The 26,841-nt window shown below is 40.5% G+C and overlaps 1 protein-coding gene across 6 annotated transcripts in view; it reads right to left on the bottom strand.

The window, feature by feature from the left end:
- Positions 1-25,475, bottom strand: part of DLGAP1 (DLG associated protein 1) — an 858,481-nt gene extending 833,006 nt beyond the window's left edge. For all 6 annotated transcript variants that reach the window (XM_073212860.1, XM_073212859.1, XM_017658265.3 and 3 more), the window contains exon 1: positions 25,176-25,475. The gene's annotated coding sequence lies outside the window, so the exon portion shown is untranslated. The remainder of the gene's footprint in view (positions 1-25,175) is intronic.
- Between the last annotated feature and the right edge of the window lie 1,366 nt (positions 25,476-26,841).

Genomic DNA, 26,841 nt, shown 5'->3' with positions numbered 1-26,841 from the left:
AAACTACACAATGTGGGGGAGTGTTAAGAGTTAAGGCTGGAAAATGCTACTTGACCAGGTCATAAGAGAGCTGACATGCCACACTGAGATGAAATGTTATTTTATAGGTCCCTGAGGGCCAAACATCAAATGATTCAATTTGGGAGTTTCACCAAATAAAAACACTTCAAAATGATTGATCTAATGTAACTTCAGAGGATAGTTTGGAAGAGAGTGAAAGGGAACATAGAATGAGCAGGAAGGAGGCTCCTGGACTAGCAGAGCAAAGAGATGGTGAAGTCCCAGGAAGCTGAGGTTCCTGGGTTGCAGAAGGAAAGTGTTCTTGAGAGAAAGGCAGTCATTAAAATTCGATGAGAGGATGTGAGGTACTAAAAGTGGAGGCTACTCACTTTTGACTTACTTGAAGGCTACCTCAGAAACTGCCTCAGGTTTCTGGCTTGAGCAAGGAGGAGGCTAATGTAACATGAAATGGAAAATACAGTCATATAAAAAAATAGTAGTATCAGATTCTGAATAATGGAAATGTGTTATGGCAAAATGAAGAGAGAAGGAATAGGAGTCAGGAGTGATAACTCCTAGAGTCCCAGAAAAACAGCGTACAAGGTAGAAGAGAGGGGAGGTTGAAGTGGGTAAGTTGTGGTCACAGAAGAGGCAGCAGCTTTCAATCATTCTCAATCCCGACACCAACGGAGGGAGGGCACAGATGTGAGATGACCGTGACTTAGCTGCATCTGTCATTTAACTTTGTAAAGAGTTTTGGTATATTTAAATGCAATTGCTCCAGATGTTCTACAAACTCATAATTCTTTAATCACAGTAATAAAATCACTCTACAAAAAAATGTGATTCTGGAGCAATAAAATATGCCTAATTTCTGAATTCTTTGTTTTACTTCCCTCTCCCAGCACAGGGAAAGATTCAACTGCATAGCACCCAAAGGCTGGGTAGCAGCATGTCACAGGTACAGGCCATGGGACCAGGAAAGTTGAGGATGGGCGATGATGCGTGAAGAGCTGAGAGGGCTCAGGGGCTCAGAGCCAGGGAGGCATGCATGCTGGTATCATAAATTAGCTGGTTAGAAATTAGCAGACTCCAGGAAAGGTGGCCAGAATACTCAGCAAAGAAGCTCAAATATACAAGATGATTTTGGTAGCCAGGGGAAAGTCAGGAACTCAGAGAAACATCTCTGGAAATGGCCAGAGAAGAAAGTTCCCGGGGAAGTGGTCTGGAAAGCAAACATGGTCCTGTTAGGAAGACTGTGGTAATGACCTCATGTTACTAGCAGTGTGATCTTTTATGTCTTTTCCTCTTATGGAAACAGTTAATTCCCAAGCATGATTGCCTGGGACCTGCGGGCAGAAATATACGAACACAAGTAACTGGCTGGATGCAGGCACCTAAAGGCCAGTGGTTTTGAAACTTTAGCATGCATCATAAACACTGGGAAAGCTTGTTAAATCAGGGATTTCTGGACCCCTGCCCCCATAGTTTCTGATTTAGGAGGTCTGAGTTAGGCTCAGGTGCTGGCATTTCTGACCCATTCCCCAATGACATGATGGCGCTGGTCTGGAGACTATACTCAGAGACTGTACTTTGGAGACCACTGCCAACTGTCATGTGTTTTTAACCCTAGATGTCCCCCAGAATCATGTGACAAGCTTTGTAAATGCTCAACCTGAACCACCCTACAGATGGAGATTGAGGAGATCTAGGATGGGGTATGAGATCAGTATTTATTTTAAGTTCTCTAGATGTTTCCAATGTCTAGACAAGGTTGAGGATTACTGATATTGTAGACGTAAGTTAAACAATGACAAGTTAGTTCTTTTTTTGGATTCAGCCATGTCATTTTTCTGAAGGGATGTTAACTTCTTTCTTTAGACCTATGAGTTCATGAGATCTAATAGTGGTTATGTTTAACTAAAGCACTTTACTTAAACCTGCTGCTCAAAGTTCAATTTATGTCAGTTAAGTATTTAGGTAACATCATCAATAATTTATACAAACCATCATAGAATATTCAATTTATCTTTAGGAACAGAGTAATTCCTAACAATGGAAGGAAAACTTTGGTTTTCTTCATCCATGCTGCCAACACTTAGAGGAAAAAGAATTTTTTCTAAAACAATAATAAAGCAGCAGAGAGGAAAACCCAATAAAGTTGCTGAGGAATGACAGTGCTCTAGGAACAGATGGGCTGGTTCATTTCTGAAATTTTATAAAGAATATCGATTGACCGAAACGTCGACAAAGATTTTTAATGCATCTTTAGAGATAGAGAAAATAAGTAAGCCCTTTGCAACATACTGTAGCCAAGTGAGACACTTGAATGCAAGGATAATGTTTTCAACCTCTGTGTATTTTTCAAAATTACTAAACAATCGATCAATTAACAGTTACTAATATTATGCTGGTATGATTTTGGTTTTCTTTACCAATTCCTCCTCTAAATATGGTTTTAAAATGATTATATACTGAAATGGCATTTCTACTTGTTTCTTGGAATCTTTGAATTATACACTTAATGGAAGATATTTTAGGATGGAGAAACACGAAGTACTACAGAAAGTATATTTATTTCTTTTTATGGGGCAAATTTTTGTCATCAAAATAATGGACTGTCCCCTTCAGAAAACAATACAAGAGCTGTTTTTACAGCTTCTTTTGGAAGATTTACACATACACCCTCCTCAGGGTTCCCAGCAGTATCTCATGTGTACTTACTCCAACATATGCCAAATTTAGCTAATATACTGGTCCCTCCATTGTACCGAGAACCAAACATACTATATGGCAAAGAAAGGCTCAATAAATGTTTCTGAAATACTAGACCGATGATATCATCCAATAGGCCCTGCATTATTTTAATTACTTAGAAATTATTTTGCTTATCACATTTCAGCCCCTGATCCTTAAACTGCTCATAACCTTTATTTATTCATTCTTCTTAGTATTTATGTAGTTGAAATGACTGGAAGCTTGAGTCTGTTGGCTGATGGTCTGTTGAGTCTGTTGGTTGACTCCAGAAATTTTGAAGAGCAAGGTAGATTTTTTGGTAGACATTTTACCTAGCACATTACCTACCACAAAGCACTGCTGTTGGCAACAGTGATATTCAGAAAGGAGAGTCATATTAATTGACTTAAAAGGTTCAAGAAAGAACTAGTGCATGCTTCCTTCCCACCCTGACACTCCTTTGACATCACTGATGGCCACTTCTGAGAAACCCACCCTGTACCCACCTGATGAACTGAGTAACCCCCACTAAATACACCACAGCATCCTTTGCACCTCATCTTCCTGATACCCCCAATGGATTGAATCCAATTCTTTCCTTCTTTCTCTTTAGTCTGTGAGTTCACTGAAATGGAGGTGATGTCATTTCTAATGATGATTTCTAAGCACTTATTAGGAGTTGATATATTGGTAGGACTTAAGACTCAAAACCAAAGCTCTAAACTCAACTTCTTCAACTAACAATTATTTAAGTTTATGTTCAAACAAGCCTTGTTGTTATAAACCATAAATTTAAATTATTGAGAACTTTTTGTTACCTCACATTTATTCTCTGGAAAAATATTTAAGAACCAATAGTGGGCAAATACTTATTAAGAAGCTCTGTGCTAGGATGATAAGAAAGAGAATAATGGGGACAGGTTGAACTGTTTTGCAAATGGTGATCAAGAGCAGCATGAATGAGAAAAAAGCAGTCATGTGAAAAGATATGAGAATAGGGAAGGGACAAATTCCCAGGCAGATGAAACAAAATATCTTAGAAAATATTAATTATTCTTACATCTTATACTAGAATATTTATGACTGTGTGATATGAACTCAATTTCAATTACAGAATTTCTAATAAAACATTTTGACCCACATACACTCCATACATGGATATACAAACACCCAACTAGAACTCTCAGTAAGTTTATGTCCTATGATAATTAAAAATTAAAACTTTTTTGGGGGGTCAGGAATATAATTTATTAAAACAAAAGCATTAGAAATAATCTGTACAGAAGCAAGGGAAGAAAGATTTAAGACGTTTCCCTTATAAAACATATTTGTTGTCTGTGACATCTCAATGTCAACAAAGATTTGTAAAGCGCTTTCAGTTTTATATGTGTCCACCTACATTTTGGCCTCTGTTAATTTACATCAGCCAAACATCCTGTACTAATATTTATTTATCTGAGGCAAGGATACTTACATAGTCAACTTGCCTTTTTCTTAAAAAATTAAAGTTAAAAAAAAAACTGCATGGGATTAAAGATGACGGTGTGAGAGGAGAGACAGACGCTTCCTCCTAAAACTGGATACAGTTAGAAAATATAATTGGTGCAAATAATCCTGAGAGCAATAGGAAAGAGGATGGCATCAGACTGCGCACACCTGGAGAAAAGAGCAGACCTCACCGAACGGGGTAACATACCAGAGCTGTGGCTCCGTGGGACCTGAGCCCCTCCCCCACCCCAGCTTGCTGGCGGGAGGAAGACAAACGGAGCAGGGAGGGAGTGGAAGGCTTGGGACTGCTGAATACCTAGCCCCAGAGATCTGCTCTGGGAGCACAAACCTACATTTCATGGTGCTTTCATGAGACTCACATGACTACTGGGTTGGAAAGTTAATACAGGCAGAGTTCCTGGGGAGACTGGGATTCCGGCTGCTTGTGGAAAGCAGGGATCCATATCTGGCTTCCATGGACAAAAACTTATACCTGTGTGACTGGCCCGCAGGTTCAGGCAGTGGAGACAGGCACAGAAGCCAGGAGGCAGGGAACAGCTCTTTCCTACGCCCAGGCACCAGTACCGCTCCCCTGCGAACCCCGACATTGCTTCAGGGGCTGAGCAGCTCCAGAATAGAGCTTCTGGACACTAGAGGGCGCTATATACAAACATAAAATGCCAAAGGAACCTTGTCCAGAGTAAAATTGTTAATACAACTCCCAAGAAAGATTTAAATGATATGGACCTCGTGACTCTTCCTGAAAGGGAGTTCAAAATAAAAATAATCAACATCCTAATGGAAGTACAGAAAGACATCCAAGAACTCAGGAATGAATTCACATCAGAGATCCAATCGTTAAAGAACACGACGGAGGGTATTAAAAGCAGGTTGGATACGGTGGAGGAGACAATAAATGAAATAGAAACTAGAGAAGAGGAATACAAAGAAGCTGAGGCACAGAGAGAAAAAAGGATCTCTAAAAATGAAAGAATATTGAGAGAAATGTGTGACCAATCCAAGCAGAAGAATATTCGCATTATAGGGATACCAGAAGAAGAAGAGAGAGAGAAAGGGATAGAAAGTGTCTTTGAGGAGGTAGTTGCTGAAAACTTCCCTAATCTGAGGAAGGGCATAGTCTTTCAGGCCATGGAGATCCACAGATCCCCCAACACAAGGGACCCAAGGAAGACAACAGCAAGACACATAGTAATTAAAATGGGAAAGATCAAGGATAAGGACAGACTGTTAAAAGCAGCCAGAGGCAGAAATAAGTTCACATACAAAGGAAAGCCCATCAGACTACCATCAGACTTCTCAGCAGAAACCTTACAGGTCAGAAGGGAGTGGCATGATGTATTAAATGCCATGAAGAAGAAGGGCCTGGACCAAGATTACTTTTATCCAGCAAGATTATCATTTAAATTTGAAGGAGGGATTAAACACTTTCCAGATAAGCAAAAGCTGAGAGAGCTTACATCTCTGCAGTCTATTTTGGAGGGACTGCTATAGATGGAAGTGTTCCTAGGGTTGGATAGCTGTCACCAGAAGTAGTAAAATCACGGAAGGGAGGGTGGAGCAGCAGATTGTGAGGCAAACACAAAATTAAATTGACTATCCCCAAAGTCAATCAATGGATAGACCAAAAGTACAGAATTTGATACCTAATATATAAAGAATGAAGGACAAAGAAAAAGGAGGAGAAATAGAAAAGAACCTTTAGATAGTGTTTGTAACAGCATACTAAGTGAGTTAAGTTAGACTTTTAGACAGTAAGGAAAGTAATTTGGAACCTTTGGTAACCATGAATCTAAAGCCTGAAATGGCAGTAAGTACATACCTATTGATAATCACCCTAAATGTAAATGGACTGAATGCACCAATCAAAAGACATAGAGTCACTGAATGGATAAAAAAACAAGACACATCTACATGCTGCTTATAAGAGACTCACCTCAAACCCAAAGACATGCACAGACTAAAAGTCAAGGGATGGAAAAAGATATTTCATGCAAACAGTAGGGAGAAAAAAGCAGGTGTTACAGTACTAGTATCAGACAAAATATACTTCAAAACAAGGAAAGTAACAAGAGATAAAGAAGGACATTACATAATGATAAAGGGCTCAGTCCAACAAGAGGATATAACCATTCTAAATATATATGCACCCAACACAGGAGCACCAGCATATGTGAAACAAATATTAACAGAACTAAAGGAGGAAACAGACTGCAATACATTCATTTTAGGAGACTTCAACACACCATTCACTCCAAAGGACAGATCCACCAGACAGAAAGTAACTAAGGACACAGAGGCACTGAACAACACACTAGAACAGATGGACCTAATAGACATCTGAAGAACTCTACATCCAAAAGCAACAGGATACACATTCTTCTCAAGTGCACATGGAACATTCTCCAGAATAGACCACATACTAGGCCACAAAAAGAGCCTCAGTAAATTCAATAAGATTGAAATCCTACCAACCAACTTTTCAGACCACAAACGTATAAAACTAGAAATAAATTCTACCAAGAAAGCAAAAAGGCTCACGAACACATGGAGGCTTAACAACACACTTCTAAATAGTCAATGGATCAACGACCAAATTAAAATGGAGATCCAGCAATATATGGAAATAAATGACAACAACAACACAAAGCCCCAACTTCTGTGGGATGCAGCGAAAGCACTCTTAAGAGGAAAGTATATAGCAATCCAGGCATATTTAAAGAAGGAAGAACAAACCCAAATGAATAGTCTAATGTCACAATTACCAAATTGGAAAAAGAAGAACAAATGAGGCCTAAGGTCAGCAGAAGGAGGGACATAATAAAGATCAGAGAAGAAATAAACAAAATTGAGAAGAATAAAACAATAGCAAAAATCAATGAAACCAAGAGCTGGTTCTTTGAGAAAATAAACAAAATAGATAAGCCTCTAGCCAGACTTATTAAGAGAAAAAGAGAATCAACACACATCAACAGAATCAGAAATGAGAAAGGAAACATCACAACAGACCCCACAGAAATACAAAGATTTATTAGAGACTACTATGAAAACCTATATACTAAGGAGCTGGAAAACCTAGAAGAAATGGACAACTTCCTAGAAAAATACAACCTTCCAAGACTGACCAAGGAAGAAACACAAAATCTAAACAAACCAATTATGAGTAAAGAAATTGAAATGGTAATCAAAAAACTACTCAAGAATAAAACCCCTGGGCCAGATGGATTTACCTTGGAATTTTATCAGACATATAGAGAACATATAATACCCATTCTCCTTAAAGTTTTCCAAAAAATAGAAGATGAGGGAATACTCCCAAACTCATTCTATGAAGACAACATCACGCTAGTACCAAAACAAGGCAAAGACACCAACAAAAAAGAAAATTACAGACCAATATCCCTGATGAACATAAATGAAAAAATACTCAATAAAATATTAGCAAACTGAATTCAAAAATACATCAAAAGGATCATACACCATGACCAAGTGGAATACATCCCAGGGATGCAAGGATGGTACAACATTAGAAAATCCATCAACATCATCCACCACATCAACAAAAAGAAAGACAAAAACCACATGATCACCTCCATAGATGCTGAAAAAGCTTTTGACAAAATTCAACCTCCATTCATGATAAAAACTCTCAGCAAAATTGGTACAGAGGGCAAGTACCTCAACATAATAAAGGCCATATATGATAAACCCACAGCCAACATGATACTGAACAGCAAGAGGCTTAAAGCTTTTCCTCTGAGATCGGGAACAAGACAGGGATGCCCACTCTCCCCACTGTTATTTAACATAGTACTGGAGGTCCTAGCCACAGCAATTAGACAAAACAAAGAAATACAAGGGATCCAGATTGCTAAAGAAGAAGTTAAACTGTCACTATTTGCAGATGACATGATATTGTACATAAAAAACCCGAAGGACTCCACTCTAAAACTACTAGAACTGATATCGGAATACAGCAAAGTTGCAGGATACAAAATTAACACACAGAAATCTGTGGCTTTCCTATACACTAACAATGAGCCAACAGAAAGAGAAATCAGGAAAACAATTCCATTCACAATTGTATCAACAAGAATAAAATACCTAGGAATAAACCTAACCAAAGAAGTGAAAGACCTATACCCTGAAAACTATAAGACACTCTTAAGAGAAGTTAAAGAGGACACTAAAAAATGGAAACTCATCCCATGCTCTTGGCTAAGAAGAATTAATATAGTCAAAATGGCCATCCTGCCCAAAGCAACATACAGATTTGATGCAATCCCTATCAAATTACCAATAACATTCTTCTATGTACTGGAACAAATAGTGCGAAAATTCATATGGAAACACCAAAGACCCCGAAGAGCCAAAGCAATCCTGAGAAAGAAGAATAAAGTAGTGGGTATCTCACTCCCCAACTTCAAGCTCTACTACAAAGCCATAGTGATCAAGACAATTTGGTACAGGCACAAGAACAGAGCCACAGACCAGTGGAACAGATTAGAGACTCCAGACATTAACCCAAACATATATGGTCAATTAATATTCAATAAAGGAGCCATGGACATACAATGCGGAAATGACAGTCTCATCAACAGATGGTGATGGGCAGAACTGGACAGCTACATGTAAGAGGATGAAACTGGATCACTGTCTAACCCCATACACAAAAGTAAATTCAAAATGGATCAAAGACCTGAATGTAAGTCATGAAACCATAAAACTCTTAGGAAAAAACAAAGGCAAAAATCTCTTGAATGTGAACATTAGTGACTTCTTCATGAACATATCTCCCCGGGTAAGGAAAACAAAAGCAAAAATGAACAAGTGGGACTATATCAAGCTGAAAAGCTTCTGTACAGCAAAGGACACCATCAATAGAACAAAAAGGTATCCTACAGTATGGGAGAATATATTCGTAAATGACAGATCTGATAAAGGCTTGACATCCAAAATATATAAAGAGCTCACGCACCTCAACAAACAAAAAGCAAATAATCCAATTAAAAAATGGGCAGAGGAGCTGAACAGACAGTTCTCCAAAGAAGAAACTCAGATGGCCAACAGACACATGAAAAGATGCTCCACATCGCTAGTTATCAGAGAAATGAAAATTAAAACCACAATGAGGTATCACCTTACACCAGTAAGGATGGCTACCATCCAAAAGACAAACAACAACAAATGTTGGCAAGGTAGTGGAGAAAGGGGAACCCTCCTACACTGCTGGTGGGAATGTAAATTAGTTCAACCATTGTGGAAAGCAATATGAAGGTTCCTCAAAATGCTCAAAATAGCCTTATCATTTGACCCAGGAATTCCACTTCTAGGAATTTACCCTAAGAATGCAGCACTCCAGTTTGAAAAAGACAGATGCACGCCTATGTTTATCGCAGCACTATTTACAATAGCCAAGAAATGGAAACAACCTAAGTGTCCATCAGTAGATGAATAGATAAAGAAGATGTGGTACATATACACAATGGAATATTATTCAGCCATAAGAAGAAAACAAATCCTACCATTTGCAACAACATGGATGGAGCTAGAGAGTATTATGCTCAGTGAAATAAGACAAGCAGAGAAAGAAAAATACCAAATGATTTCACTCATCTGTGGAGTATAAGAACAAAAGAAAAACTGAAGGAACAAAACAGCAGCAGACTCACAGAACCCAAGAATTGACTAACAGTTACTAAAGGAAAAGAGACTGGGGAGAATGGGAGGGTAGGGAGGGATAAAGGTGGGGAAGAAGAAAGGGGGTATTATGATTAGCATGTATAATGTGGGGGTGGGGGAAAGGGGAGGGCTTTGCAACACAGAGAAGACAAGTAGTGATTCTACAGTATCTTACTATGCTGATGGACAGTGATTGTAATGGGGTTTGTGGGGGGGACGAGGGGAGAGCCTTGTAAACATAATGTTCTTCATGTAATTGCAGATTAATGATAACAAAATTAAAAAAATTAAAATTAAACAAAAAACTGTCATACTTGGTTTTTGATGCTACCAAAATTCTTTCACCCCAGAAGAACCCACTGAAATAGGCACCAGTAAAAGAATCAAGATACAACTCAAAGAAAGGATCCATAGGGATTCCTTAACACAACAGACACTATAAAACAAAGAAGCCTCATCTTCAAACTAGAGGGTTGTAAATTTTTAGCACAAGTAATTCTAATTCTATTGTGTTCCTGCATATGAGATGTATGGAAACAGGAGGAAGGCATTACAAAAAACTAAGAGAAGTGTCACTTTGAGAATTTCCAGATAACCACCTCCTGGACCAGTTAAGCTGTAAAGTGAAACTATTTAAAATAAGTGGAAGATATACCTTGCAGGCACCTGGAGACACATCTTTGAGAGTTAACCGGTTTTGCAATAATGCAGTTTATACTTCATTTCACTCAGATACCAAGCAAATCAGAAGAACTAGGTTAGGCAACAGAAGAGCACAGAGCCTAGTGCTAACAGAACTTGGTTCAATTTTCAGCTCTACCCAGAGCAGTTCTGTGGTCTGAGAATATATTATGTAAAGCATGATATCACTTTCTACACAGTGCTTACATAATGTGCTTAGTACACAGTAGACATTCGATAAGGTACATAATTATTATTATTATTACTAGCAGTATTATTATAGGGATATAAATTTGTAAGAAACTGGCCCTACATTACAGTTTATAATCTGGTAGATTATAAAACGCAAGTAGTTACAACACAATACGGTAGCTACTATATCCAAGGAATATATGGACTGCTTTTAAAACAGAAAGGATAAACGAGTGACACCAAAGTGAAAGTAATCCCACACCTTGCCTAGCGCCTTGTCAAATCCTAAAGCTAGAATGTTTGGAGTAAAGGTCTGAATTTTTTTAAATGCTCTGAATTAAATAAATCTATCAGAGTATTTCAATAATCCCACTCCTCTTGTTCTATTTTTTGCATAGTTATATTCCTTCTAACGTTCTAAAAATAATATTTATTATGCTTATTGTTGTTTTCTCCCACTTTAAGGCAAACTCCACAAGGAAATGCCTCTTGTCTTTCATCCTTGTTCAGGACTGAATTCAAAGCACCTAGAAGAGGGCCTGGCATGTACTAATTATTCAATGAATTGTTGTTTGAATGAATGAATGAATTGGTAATTCCCATCATCCAATAGTGGGCATCTTCAAAATCTGGAGTGCATAAAAAAAAAAAAATCTGGTAAAAAGGGCCCAAGTACAAGGAATAGTTACACCTCTCTCTCCTAACTAACATACTGATATCTGATTTATAAATAACCTACATATCTTGGTTTTTCACACAGGACATAACATGGACAACTGAACTATACCGGGCTTTTCTTCCTTTATTCAAATTCAAATAAAATAGTTCACATAAATGTAGACTGTCCACAGTTATTAGTGCCCATGAATAAGATCTTTTGGTTCCCTCATCTCCTCACCGGGTTCTCCATCTGGACGAAGGGCAACTATACCTCTGTGATAGCAGCTGCTATTGCCTGAGTATCTATCATCCAGCACCCCACCACTGGCTGAACCAGGGAGTTCCTAATTCTGTGGCAGAAGGTGTGGTGTGTGTTCCTGGACACAATTTAGATTCCTTTTTTTCCATAGATACAGGGTCCTGAATTTTAGGTATATCCGGTTTTCATTAGAGCCGTACTATTTTGTCTGCAGGAAATGGGTCAAAAAGGCTCTAGAAATTTAACTTTGGAAGCTAGCCACCAACAGATAACACAATTTCTATGGGATAATTCTGTTTGATGTCTAAAAATATTCAGCTTATAAGCTTATCTTTGGAACACAACCTGTCTGTAAATTAATACTGCCAATGTTTAAATTGCATTTAATGTGAGTTTATCATCTCTCTCTGGAGCATCTCAAGCCACTTTGTGTGCCAACATTTCTACCCAAAAGGGATCCCTGAAAAATGGCATTAGAAAGAGTATCTTGTATTTTGTTCTATGGGGTTTTAAACCTACATCATACAAGTATATGGAATATTGTATTACTATAACAGATTAACAAACTATAAAACACAAATAATCTAGATATAACTGCCCAGAAGTCTTTCCCTTGATGAAAAAACAATGGAATTTTTCCACCTAATCAGTCAGGAAAGTTCTCATTTTAATTTGTATTGGTTTCCATCTGCTGAGCCCTTTCTAAGAGAAAACTGAGAGCTGAAGATACCTGATGTGAGGCAGAAGATAAACCCCGTGGGGCTGAGGAAGTGGATGCAATCAGAAGATATACACTCCACCTGCCAACATAACACCAACTCAGGGCTCATCATGACCTTTAGGAAATGCTCCTCCTTAAGGATCAAGCATCACTCCCCGTTCCTGGTGAGCCTCCATGTTTTCCCTATCCCTTTCCCTATCCCATTTTGTCTTGGTAAATATGGCTTCTGGTCAGAGTAAATTAAAACTCACATTTGGAATGTTGCTTTAAGTGCACTGGACTGTTTCACATTTAAATCGTCCTTGGGGAGAAAGACATGACTTTGAGTTCTTTTGAAATCTCCTCACAGCATATGGTACCCTCGGTGGTCCGGGCTATGGGCCTCCTTCCCTGGAGAGGGAGGCATGGAGCCTACAGCAGCTACTCTAAGTTGTATTATGCAAGACAGCAAAGACCAGGGTGCTCAAAAAATATGAGCTATTGCAGGGAATTGCTGTCACCGACTTTAGATAATAAAGGACCATGAAATAAGATCTACGAATCTTCACTAGGATAAGAAAAATATATCATAAGTAGGCAAGAATTCTTGAAATTCTTGATGCCCCATTAATGTAAAAAAGATGGTTGGTAAACAACATTTATTAATTGTCCATGAATAGCCCACCACTGAACTATCTACTTTACATAGGTTGGCTCATTTAAGCCTTTCAAAAACTCTGTTGTGTAAGTTTAATTATCTTTTTACAGGTGAGAAAATTGGCCGCAGAAAACTTAACTAATGTGACCAAAGTCATCTAGCTAGTATAAATAACTCAGGAGAGTACAGTCAGGACTGGGGGGCAGGGGGTAATATTCTGATCTGGAACACAAAAACAGCAGCTAGAATCATGAAGCTATTGATTATCTTTTAGCAGATCCTAATCAACATCTCAAATTTTATCATTTTATAAAACTCAGGTTTAATGTTTCCCAAGTTGCTGATGGAACATGTCCAATGTTGTCTTAAAAATCAACATAACGAAAACAGAGCTCAATTTTTCTCTCTACAAATTAGGTCCCTATCCCAAACCCTCATATATTCCAGTAATGTCTATTCCCCGTGTCCTCACACTCCAAATGTCCACTCAGCCTATGCTGTCTCCAATAACTACTCAGCAACCATCGAGAAAGCAGCTGTGACACACTGAAAATTCACTCTGCTGGCTACTAGGCTTAGTCCTAGGAGAGATGCAAAAATACATCATCCAGTTCATCTCTTAAAAGAGCTTAAAATCTAGAAGTATTCACATTAGATGTTTAAAACATAAATTATAAAGTAAATGATCCAAAAAGTGCAACTGGAATTCAGGGGAAAAGGTTACCCTGGGCTAGAGTAGTCTTAAAATGTTTCATGTAAGAGATGAGATTTGACTTGGCCTTCAAGGATGGAGAGCACATTGAAACAATTATTTTAAAAGAAATCCTTGCTTGCGGTAAAATACTCAAACTATATAGAAGGACAGGAAGGGAAATGAAAAGCTCTGCCTCCCCTTGTCTGAGCCCTAGGAGAATCTGCTGTTACTAAGTATCAAATTGGCAGAATTTAAATACAGAGAAAAGAAACAAAGGAAGAGGAGAGAATGACCCAAACAGCACAGTCCTGACAAGCAGGGGCAGTCCTGGTGGGGCACTTGGATGTAAGGGACTAACTAAGAGATGGAGCTGAGTAATGAAGGGGACCAGCTGTGCCCTCTCACACTGTGCATTTGTCTCCCTCACATGTCTGAAGGCCAGCATGGCCCAGGTATGTGCTAGCCTCTGGTGGATGCAGGAATAAAAAGGGATGTGATTGATGCCCTCATGGTCTCAAGGACAAAGTTTGAGGAATTTCACAATGACTTTGACAGTTCTTTGAAAAGTAAGCCCAGGTGCACATTTAATCAGGAGACCCTGGGGGCAAGATGTCTATGAAGAGATTTCCACGTATTCCAGAAACAAAAATCACAAATTCCAACTCTGACTTAATAGGGAAGAAATTAAGACCAAGAGGAGTCATGCGTTTGCTAAATTTGGGATGTAATCTGAGACTTTATAAAATAACCACTGAAAGGAAAGTTTTAAAGAACTAAATGTGAAAATAGTTGATGAGATATGAAAGGATGACACTCCCATCACTTCAGAATTGGAAAAGATTTCCCAAACAAGATATCTCTACCATAAAGAGAAGAATCAAAAAGGAACCTATTTTAAAAATAATATTTTCACCCAAAGACAATTAAAAATAAACACAAGCCACCAGTTGTAAGAAGATCATTGAAATGCACATTACAGGAAAAACTGTGGTACCCAGCACATGTAAATACTCCCACAAATCAAGAAGTTGTGTTTTGGGGTTTTCTTTAAGCAGTGGGAAAGTGGACAACACATATGAATAAACATTCCAAAGAAAAATGAATGTTAATCAAAAGACAAAAAAATGGTCAACATTACTAGTAGCCAGTCAGGGAACAACACATTGAAACTACAAGGAGATTTCATTTCACCTTCAAAAGATTGGCAAAAAAGAAAATGTATCACCAAGTGTTGACAAGGATGCCAAACAAAAGAAGCTCCTATAAATTGATGATGGGAATATAAATAGATAGAATTATTTTTGGTAATTTGGCATTACCTGCCAATTCCCACCTTCCTACAATTCCAACCAGAAGAAAAGCCGCCTTTGTTAACACAAGGAGATGTGTGCACATGAATGTTCATAGCAGCCTTATGGGAAAATACCCTGAATGTCCATCAACAGTAGGTTGGTACATTACTAATGATATATTACACAACAAAATACCAAAGAGCAGTAAAAAATGAATGAATAGGATGTACATATATCAACAAAATGCCAGTCAATTAAGTAAGGTGGAAAAGACTATGAAAAGTGTGTCACTATTTATATAGTATTCAAAAACTGCAAAACGAGAAGCTACTGCTTCAGTACACACATATATATATAGCAAAGTAAAGGAAATGCACAGAAATAAGCAGAAAGTTCAGTACCGGCAACTTTGTTTTATTGTGCTTCAATTTATTGCACTTCACAAATAATTGTATTTTTTACAAATAAAAGGCTTGCATCAGCCCTGCACTAAGCAAGTCTATTGCAGCCTTTTTTCTAAGAGCATTTGCTCAGATCATGTCTTTGTGTCACACTTAGGTAATTCTCTCAATATTTCACCTTTCATTATTATTATGTTTTTTATATTGACCTGTGATTGGTGATCTTTGATCTTAATGTAATTGTTTTGGGGTGCCACAAATGGTACACATATAAAATGACAAACTTAATAAACAAATGGGTGTGTTTGAGACACAATATGGAAATTAGGCCAATTAATAACCCTACAATGGTCTCTAAGTTTTCAAGTGAAAGGAAAAGCCTCCTGTCTCTCACTTTAAATTAAAAGCTAGAAATGATTAAGATTAGTGAGGAAGGCAAGCAGAAAGCTGACAGGCTGAAAGCTGGGTCTCTTGTGCAAACAGCCAAGTTATGAATGCAAAGGAAAAGTTCTTGAGAAATTTAAAGTAGTATTCCAGTGAATACATGAATGATAAGAAAGTGAAACAGCCTTATTGCTGATATGGAGAAAGTTTCAGTGGTCTGGATAGAAAATCTAACTAGCCACAACACTCCCTGAAAACAAGTCTAATCCAGAGCAAGACCCTCACTCTCCTAAATTCTATGAAGGCTGAAATTGGTGAGGAAGCTGCAGAAGAAAAGTTGGAAGCTAGTAGAGGTTGGTTCATGAAGTTTAAAGAAAGAAGCCATAAACATAAAACATAAAAGTACAAGGGGAAGCAGCAAACGCTGAAGTAGAAGCTGAAGAAATTATCCAGAAGCTAAGATCATTAATGAAGGTGGCTACAATAAAATATTTTCAGTGTATATTAAATGGCCTTATAATGGAAGGAGGTGTGATCTAAGGACTTTCATAGCTAGAGAGGAGAAGTCAATACCTTGCTTCAAAGCTTCGAAGGACAGGCTATTCTCTTGTTAGTGGCTAATGCAGATTGTGATTTTAAGTTAAGTTGAAGCCAAGGCTCATGTAACATTCTGAAAACCCTAGGGCCCTTAAAACTTAGGCTAAATCTATTCTGCCTGTGCTCCATAAATAGAACAGCAAAGCCTGAATGACAGTGCACCTGTTTACCACATAGTTTACTGAATATTTTCATCCCACTGTGGAGACATGCTGCTCGGATAAAAAGATTCCTTTCAAAATATTACTGTGCCTTAACAATGCATCTACTCACCCAAGAGCTCTAATGGAGATGGACAACAAAATTAATGTGGTTTTCATGCTTGCTAACACACATTCATTCTGCATCTCATGGATCAGAGAGTAATTGACTTTCAAGTCTTATCATTTAAGAAATACATGTTGTAAGGCTTTAGCTGCCATAGATAGTGAGTCCTCTGATGGATCTGGGCACAGTAAACTGAAAACCTTCTGGAAAAGATTCACCATCCTAGATGCCATGAAGCACATTTGTGACTCATGACATGATGTCAAAATATCAACATGAACAGGAGTTTAGAGGTTGATTCCAATTGTTATCAATGATTCTGAGGGGTTCAAGACTTCAGTGGAAGAAGTCACTGCACATGTGGCTGAAACAGAACTGAAACTACAAGTGGAGCCTGAAGATGTGACTGCATTGCTTCATTCTCATGATAAAATTTAAACAGATGAGCAGTTGCCTCTTATGCATGAGCAAAGAAAGTGGTGTGTTGTGATGGAATCTACTCCTGGTGACGATGCTGTAAAGACTGATGACATGACAGCTAAGGATTTAGAATATAGCATAAACTAGTTGAAAAAGCAGCAGCAGGGTTTGAGAGGACTGCCCCCAATTTAGAAAGAAATTCTATTGTGGGTAAAATGCTACCAAACAGCATTGCTAAGGAGAAACTGTTCATGAAAAGAAAGTTAATTGTGTAGCAAATTTCATTTTTGTTTTATTTAAATTACCAAATTGCCACAGCCATCCCAGCGTTCAGTAACCACCACCCTGATCAGTCAGCAGCAATCAACAGTGAGATAAAATCCTCCACCAACAAAAGACTACAACTTGATGAAAGTTCAGATGGTGGCTAGCATTTTTTAGCAATAACGTATTTTTTAATTAAAGTATGTACATTTTTTTAGACATAATGCTATTGCACATTAATAGACTACAGAATAGTATAAACATAACTTTTGTATGCACTGGGAAGCCAAAAAACTCATTTGACTGGCTGTATTGCTGTGGTCTGCCAAGGTATGCCCGAATACAGGGTACCACTGAGGGGAGATGTGCTTGTAGAGCAAGTACTCTGAAAGTACTGATAGTATGTGCAATGACTTATTTCATGATCTCAGGGATGAGTACATAGGTGTTTATTATAACATTTAACTTTTGGTGTTACTGAAATATTTCACAATAATTTTTTATTAGTAATAGAAAATTGAAAAACACTTTGTAACACAGATATAGGGTAAAGGAGAAGTCAAAGAGTCAAATGTTAAATTTTTTCAAAATATTTTTATATGTCTTCTCTTCTTGCATTCCTTCTTCCCTAAACCTGGTTTCTCATTCATTAATGCCACCATTAGTGCAACAGCCTCCTAATGCTTCCAATCTGATAGTAGACTGTTACCTGCATCAGTCCAAGAGGCCACTTCTTCATATCATATCCACTCACATTCCTTCAATGCTCCTATCAACTCTAACCATTCTTGTAGGTCATCGAAACCCTCCACAGTGTGTCTTCATCCCTGTCAACCAAAGCCATCTCCAGACCTAATTAAAATGCACTAGAAGGGCTAGAGCAGAAGACTATCTCCCTGAACCAGGCATAAGGCAATATATTTTGCATCTCCATGTCTTCATAAATGTCTTGCCTTATCTGAAAAGGCATCCCTTCTTCCATTTAACACTTTGGTGAAAGTCCAGCTTCAGGTCTTCCTCTTTAGGAAGCATTCCACAGGGTCTCATTCTTGTTGAATTCTGCCCCTCCATAAAAGCCCAAGATAAGTATAATTAGTCCCAAATATTTGAGCACTTAATTTTATTCTGAACACATTTTTACTAATCATTTCCTACATCTGAATCTTATCCTTTGGATTAGTTTTTGAGCTGCCCAAGGATTTGAACTGTGTTTTGCACTTCTGTATTCCCCCCACTAATGAGTACACATGAGCTGTTGTAATTGTGTTTGTTTGCCCATACTTGGAAAGGCTATATCTGACATCTATCATCTAGAGCCCTTAGGATTCTAATCAAAGCAGAATATCTTAAACTATCAGTAAAAGAAGGCAAATCTATAGAAATTATTATGCACCATAGTTCATAAAGCCATTGACTATGTCCATTTTGAGTTTTAACTGTTCCTTGCAGATCCTTTAAGGCTGAACAGTGAATCTAACATCTCCTGCAAGTGCCCAGTGGCAATACGCTGGCCCACCTCACCACAGCATTCCAGTATCTCAGAAGCATAGAGCAGGACAGACTATGCTATATACCTGGCCAGAAACTAGTACAGAAAATCATGGAAATACCTAGAAGGCTGTGATTCCATGTAATTTGAAATGGTGGATTCCAACAGTTCCCATAAGTGAGAGCCATCCTTCACTGGTTTTACCTAACCAGCCCCAAACAAGAAAGTCAGTGGTAGCCACCTCTCTCCCTCCCCCTATATTCATCTCTCATCCCGATGATCTGATCCAGTCTTACAATCCTCTGTGAACATTGGTATCCCCTCTATAAACAACCCTTACACTGGCCACTATCTCTGTTATCCCTTGAGCTCATGGTCTGATAGAGGTAGACAGGCATATAAACAGAAAATTAAATACACAACTTAGATACAAATATTTATCAGATTCAGTGGAAGAACAAGAGGAGAGCTCAGTCCTATATGGTAGAGTTTGACAAAAGAGCTGGTGTTAAGCTTGGTTGGGGTGGAAGGGTGAATTCAACACAGGCAAGTTGGGTGTTTAAGCTATTCATCATTTATTTTGAGTAAGAAGGAGGAGAAAGAGAGGAAAGCAGGAGGTTTTGTTCTGTTTCATTTTAAATCCTTTTCTTATTTCAGAACTGACCTCTACCCACAGATTGCAATTTCTCTAGTTAAGAAATGTAGCATAACTGGCTCCAACACATGTTGGCCATCCTGAGATCAGTCCTGCATTTCCCAGGTATTATCAGAGTAAGCTTAGGACAAAACAGTTCACTTTGGGACTGCAAGGAGGGCCATGCAAAAGCCCCATAATGCTACCCACCCTTAGAGTTAAGGTCCTTACACAGTCAGAATACAGATTTGCATTCACTCATTTGTTCATTCATTCATTCACTCACCCAATGCTTACTGACCATACTAAGGGCCAGGGCCATCCTAGGCATGGGTGATACTTGGTGAGTGTTCTAATGTAATTCTTCATCTCAGGGAATGCACAGTTCAGTGGGGAAGACAGTTGACTGAATTATCACAAAAGCCAAAACATCACTACTGTAAAAGGACCATGAAAAAAAGTATAAAGCACTAAAACTTAATTCAGCTGGATAGCTTCACTGCTTAAATGACTTTTCAGCTAAGGTCTAGGAAAGAGGAAAAAATGTAAGAAACAGTGATCCAGGAAGAGCATGGAAAGACATCTTACTCTGCATCACAGAAGCGAGAGAATCCAGTGAGCCTCATCTGCATTGCCCAGGGAAGGGTTCAAACCATAAACCTGTATATGCTTCCCGCTTCAAGTTCTCTGCTGCTCCTCCCCAGCCCTAATGGGAAAATGCATCCCCATTTGAGAGAATGACAAGGTTACTTTGCTATCTGGGTTAATGTCTGAGAAAAGAGCTTGGAAGGGAGTGACTGTGCTTAGCCTTTTTGCTAAAGTAGCATGATGAATCATATCAAAGAATAGTTGTTTGCAAAGTCGGAGACAAGATCAAAATGCCATGTTCCTCTGAAACTGCAGCATGTCTTTTGTAGAGAAATCTCAATTCCAGCTAGCAGGGAAATGTTTAGTTCAGAAATATACTTCACATTGAGTTTCCAATGAAATTGAAACCAAGAAAGAAAGGGTCTCCAGGGACAGGGTATAATCATGAGGTTATAGTGAGGGTTAATGCCAATCCTCCCATCACATACTCATAATTGTGCTGGAGGAGTAGAATTAAAAGGAAGTTACTCTAGCAGATGTTTTCAAATTAGCCAAAACCGTGTCACGGAGTAAAGCAGCAGAGTTGGACTTGCGCCCGGACAGAGAAAGGCCTCCCCCAAGCCGCCTGAGGGAGTCACTTAAATGTCTCTGAAACCTGCCGGTGCTGACTGGGATGTACAGGCTGGGAGATGAGCAACTCCCAGCACAGACCCTCCTTCTCTAATTGCTTAGCCAGGGCTTCAGCCCGCCCCCCACTTTGTTGAAAGCTAAGAAAACCTGGCAGGATTGGGCAGTTAATACACTGCCAAATCACACACTCCACAGCTTGCTTTTGTGTTGTGCTTACAAATCTGACAAGAAAACGTTGGGAGAGGATATAGAAATTGTAAATGACAACAGATGAGCAAACTATGATAAGTGACTAAGGAAATGAACAGTTTAGTTTCAGGCAAATCCCAGGAGGAGGGTGGGTTTGCACCTTCACAGCAGATTCAGGGTGTTGATATCTCATTGACAACCACCCCAAATGGGGCAATCATATCCCAGCTATATCAGTTCTCATCTACCCAAAGAAAGGTCCAAGACTCTGAGCCAAAGGTCTATGGCTTTATAGCCAAAGGGCTTCCAGTGCTTATGTGAGCTGTTTCTTCTAAGTGAGATGTCACTTGTTACCCAGTAATTATTAACTCCTACAGAAAGGGGAAAACAATGAACACCAACCAGGAAAATTCCAAAGTCAATAAAAGAAGAGAATATCTCTAACCCCCCACCAACCCCACTCCTTCCCGGCCCTGCTCCCACCCCCAAACCATGCACCAGTTTTCTGGTTCCTACCATTTACTAGAATGAGGCATGTAGAATTGATGGATCAACACATCCCGTATGCAATACCAGACTGTCTCTGTGCAGTCAGAATAAGAAACAGAAGACCTCCAAAGTAAGTCATTCACCTTTTTAACCTTACAGCCACACCCTATTTCACTTGCTCTCAACTACATGTTTTGTTCTGCAGGTCTGCGCATTGCAGGGTTACATTAAAAGAAGTAGCGGATGTATAGAATACATACACATTTATATAAATATATGTAAATATGCATTAATGGCATTCTGTATATACATACATATATATTATGTGTATGTATATATATCACACACACACATATATATATATAAAATAACTTTTTACATAAGCCAAATACTATGTGTTAGAAGAAAAGGAATTGGTACTTGGTATCAAGCAATGTTATGAGTGGATGTTTAATAAATTTAAGCAAATGATTTAAGACTAGCTCTACATCTTCTTCTGTGGTAAAAGAATGTGTTTGTTTTTTAAAAAAGGAAGAAAGTCATTGGGGGTACTGAAATGATTCCTTTATTTGAAAATGGAGCATTACAAGCCCTTAGGACTTTCTGGAAATGAAAAAGACAGCACAAGACATGGGGTGTTTCTGAACCTACAAGAGTCTCAGAAGCACGAAGAGTTTTAGAATGTTAGAAAAGGGCCTTCTTGTGATTATGTTTCTTTAAAATAAAAAGTACAAAGAGAACATACCATAGATACAAGGCATAGAGATTTTAAGTGTAGGAGGTGAAGATTGGGGAAAAGCATTTCGATTTTTCAAAAGTCCTTTCAGTATTCCTGTTCTAATGGTATCCCTTCAGCAGGGGAAAATAATTAGTGAAGGAAGAGGAGAAAAGAAAATCATTTACAACTATATCCTGCATTGTTTCCTTAAATTAAACAAAGAGAGGCAAGTGTGGTTTCTAAGAGATGAAATCTTCATAAAGTCTGTCAACTGAATGCCTCCTAAGAGGAATTAGATTTCTTCTTTAGGGAGTAAAGTTGCTCTGAGAAAGGGTGGAACAATTTGTGGGAGTGATCAAGAGAACACTGTAATGTAGATTGGAGTCTATCACATAAACTTCACTATAAAAATACACAATTACATAGCAGTTTTGTACATAATGGTATATACACAATTATATACCATTCTTTCTGAATTTGAAATATTTTAAGTCAAAATCAGAGCCCTGAATTCTTGGTTTCCATAAGAAGTTGCTATACAAAGAAGATGGTACTTGTCTCAAATTGTTACTATGCTACATATCTCTAAATGAATAGTATAACTTTAATTTCTCTCTTCCCAGTTCTAATTTTATATTAGAAATAGTCTAGATGGCTAGATGGGACAAACATACCAAGAAGAGTTAAGTCAAAGTGCATGCACTCAGTATTTCCAAATTTGATTCAGTAGGACATTTAAGCATGATTTAGAAAGTACACCACCATTTAGTTTTAGGATATTACTCTACATGGGCTACACAATATTTTGAAAGGAATGCCTTGCTACAATAAGCACTGATTTGTTTTCATCAAGGTTTTAGTCTTGTCAGAGCAGTTTCTGTTGAAGGAGAAATTAACAAAGCTAAACCATGAAAATTCCCTGGAGGTAAAGCTCATGTGCATTTTTGTCTTCCAAAAGCACAATGCTTGTGTTGGGTATGAAGAGCTTTATCAGAAAATTACTTCCTAATTTTTTTAAGAATCTGTTCACCAGTTCATTTTGCCAATATTTATATTGCTTATAATATTTGAGATATAATATTTTATTTGGCAAAGTAAGAATAGAAACCCTATTAGAAATAGAGAAATAGAGAGGTAGATGTGATTGTTTTTTAAATCCTATATTGCAAATGCATTCACGTCTTTTCTCATACAAGTAACTAATATTTTCTAAGTGAGTCAGTTTATTATTTTTTTAAGCAGTTATGGGATTTTTAGATCTGAAACCAGGAATATTTCAAGACAGTGACTGCAGTTCACTGCTGCAACTTTAAACTGAATTAATAAATCCAAAGGAAACTATTAACAAAGCAACTGACATACTCAATTTTTTAATGGCTTTGAATTTCCTTTGAAAAAATGTAAGCAAAGAAAATTTTATCCTTTTGACATTAGATTCAATTAGGTTACTTGTGACATTTCTTGCCTCCATGTCATTTCCGTTCAAGCTGGAATGAAGATTTGCTATATATGCCAAATTACATAGGCCAATAGTAAATTGCTTCCTGAAACTGAAATTCTGCTATAAATAACAGTCAAAAGGCAGTGAGCTTCTTCCTCGTAAAAATAAATTTGCAAGATGCTTGCACTGGGTCCTAAAATTGATTTCCTAGTTCTAAACATTCCTCAGCCTAGTGTGTGACGGCAGCTGAGTCTGATCCATCACCACTTTACAAAGCCATTCATGATGACTATAAAAGATAAAGCTCTGCCTTTGTTACTTTTATTTATGTCTTTAATCATGGTAATTCCATAACTTCAGGTGTTATGCCGGAGAGGCAGGGCGTCCGGATCTGTCCAGAACCAAAGCGGCCCACTGTGTCAGGAGTGAGCAGACTCGCCTTAGTCCACAGCAGAAATACCATCTCACCCACCGGCGATCCTGTCCCACAGCCTGGCCACCCCAAACCCCCTCCCCTTCTCAGAAAATTCCGTAGTGGAACCGGCCGGGAGGAAGGAGAACCGGCGGGCAGACGGGCGGGGGGCGGCGGCCGCCGCGCCCGGGTACAGGCTCTTAGTGTCTCCGCGCGGGCATCCGAGCCGCCGGCCGCCCCTTCCCACGGCCTCCGGGGGCCACCCGGCCAGCAGGGGCGGCTCGCCTTCCGCGCGGGGCGCAGCAGCCGGAGTACTGAAAGCAGGTCTTCATCCCCCGGCAGGTCCCTCCCGCAGCTGCAGCCGCCGCTCAATGAAAGTGCGATTTGTTATCTCTCCCGGCCGGGAGGAGAGGTCCCTATTCGGTCCCGGCTCCTGCCCGATTCATTCAATCGGCTGAATACAGGGTCTCATCGCTCGCCCCGCGATTCGCCAGGAGCTGGCCTCCGCGGCGGGCGGGGGACGACTCCAACGCCCACCCCCGCGGGCCCTGTTCTCTCTGTGTGTCTCTCTTTATCTAGGTCTCTCCCCGTTTGCCTCTATCTCTTTGTCTCTGTGTCTCTGGTGCTTCCTCGCTGTCTCTCTCTCTCTTGCGCGCGCGCACACACACTCGGTTGGGGGCTCTCTCCACAACCATTGCCAAAATGTCACCTAGAAAGCAAGTGCAACAACTTGCTTTGCGACCGGCCCGAGAGCCCGTGGAGAAATGCCCGGCAGGAAGCAGCCCTCTCCTCCCCGGCAAGGTGCAGCCGGGCTTGCGGACGCGAGCAGGGGCGAATTTGGCCAGTGGAGATGACGGGGACGGTTGTCCCCTCCCCCTTCCAGGACCCTGTCGCAATTAGAATTCCGTCCCCTTCCCGGCCCCTGGGACCCGCGAGGACCGCACACCCGGGGAGGGGCGCGCCGGTGCCCGGGCTCCCGGGGTACCCAGGGGGCCGGGAGTGCGCCCCGGGCGCCAGAAGGCGAAGGCGAAGCGGACGAGCGGGACCCGGGGACCGGGAACCCAACCCTCAGTCCCTCCGCCGGCAAGAAGCAACGACCGCGCGGCGGGCAAGAGCAGCCCAGGGCACCGCGACCGCGGCGGCGGCCGGGCTCGGCTCGCGGCCCCAGCCCCGCGGCGCAGCCCGGCGTTACCTTTCTGCTGCCCGCAGTCTGGCCTTGGACCCCTGCGTCCGTCCGCCCGTCGGGTCCGCGAGCTTCGGAGTGAGGACGAAAGGGGCGTCCTGGCGGCCGGGACAGGTTCTCCGAGAGGTGACGGGAAGCGCTGGGGAGAGGAGCCGAGGCGGCTGCGGCAGCTCCCGCCCCTGAGGATGCCGCGTGCCCGGGGCCAGCGGTGTCGGAGAGGCCGCGTCCTCTGGCTTGCGGCGGCCGGAGCTCAGCGCTCGCTTCTGGCGCGGAGGCTGAGCGCCAGGACGCGGCGGGCTGGGGCGGCGAGGCTGGGCTGGCCACCCGTCCCTGGGTGCATGTTAATACGGTGGGGAGGAGGAGTCCCGCGCTTCCTCCGCCCAACCACCGGAGCCGGCGGCCGGGCGGCGGCCGCGGCCCGGAGCCAACCGCCCCCACCCGCCCCGCTACTACGGCGCGGCCCCCAGACCTGGACCCAGCCCGGGCACGTGCGCCGAGGCCGCGGGGAGGCGCCCGGCGGCCCCGGGAGCGTGCTCCTGGCCTACGGGGTCGGCCCGCTCAGCCTCGGGGTGGCGAGTGCACTCACACCGCATCCCCATGGGCTAGAGCGGTCGGCGAGGCGGCCACCAGTTAGTGGGCGTGCCCCATCCGTCCCCAGCGCAGCGTCTCAGGGGACTTCGCCCTGCCCCTCCTCTCTCGCCAGGTGTTGTTCCTTACTAGTCTTTTAAAGGCGGAAAATCGGGAGAACTCATAACACTTTCTATCACCGATCAAGTTGGCAGGCAGATTTGTTGTCCAATCCTCTCCCTCCAGGGTTCCTAGGAGAAACTGTGAAGAAGTAATCGCCAGGGAAAAGAAGGGGTAGTGGAAAGGGTCTAGACTCATAAATACTGACGTTCAAACCCAGAGCCTCAGTTTCCCCATCTATAAAAAACGACAGTTTTTAGGAGATTGCGTGGTTTAGATTACACAATATATACCCCACCACCTCCACTCAGTACTGGACTGAAGGTAATTAGAAAAACGAATCCCTTTTCCTCCTGTCCTCCGACCTCAGGAAACTGCCCACTGTCCACTCCAAGTGCATCTGGAAGCCAAACCCTTTCAGAAAGGCTGAGGACCGCTCCCCAGCGAGCTCTGGAAATAGGAAGAATACACAAGGTTTCCAAATAAGAATAAAGATAAATGGTGTGACTAGGTGAACTGGGTCAAGAGAGAAAGAAAGTCGATCTATTTCGTATTTATTGAATTCTTGTTCTGCCCATTTAAGTAGTAATGTTCTGGATGATAACAGTTAAAATAATTGTGGTTAATCACCCTCTTCCTGTTTCCCTCTACTCACAAAAGAATGGGCATCTTCAAAGAGAATGTCCTTTGTCTACAGCTCCCAGAGAACATTATGCCTAAGAGCATATAATCTTCTTTATGTAATTGTACCCATAAAGCTATAGCATAAGATTTAGCATCTGTTTTGTGTGAAATCTAATTATAAATATTAATAGAATACCCTTTTTAAAAACACTTCTAAAAATGCAGAGAAGTAAAAAACAGTTTCCATAAAAATATGACTCAGATAAATAATCGCTTTTCCTCAGTTTCACTGAGTGATTTTCCATTAAAGAGAAAAAAATCTTTAAACCACTCAACACTCTAAAGAAATAGAGGTAAATCCTCA

This window comes from Manis javanica, chromosome 9, assembly GCF_040802235.1.
Source record: "Manis javanica isolate MJ-LG chromosome 9, MJ_LKY, whole genome shotgun sequence".
NCBI lineage: Eukaryota > Metazoa > Chordata > Mammalia > Pholidota > Manidae > Manis > Manis javanica.
The sequence above is the reverse complement of the archived record's forward strand: the minus strand, read 5'-3'. Positions and strand labels throughout refer to the sequence as shown.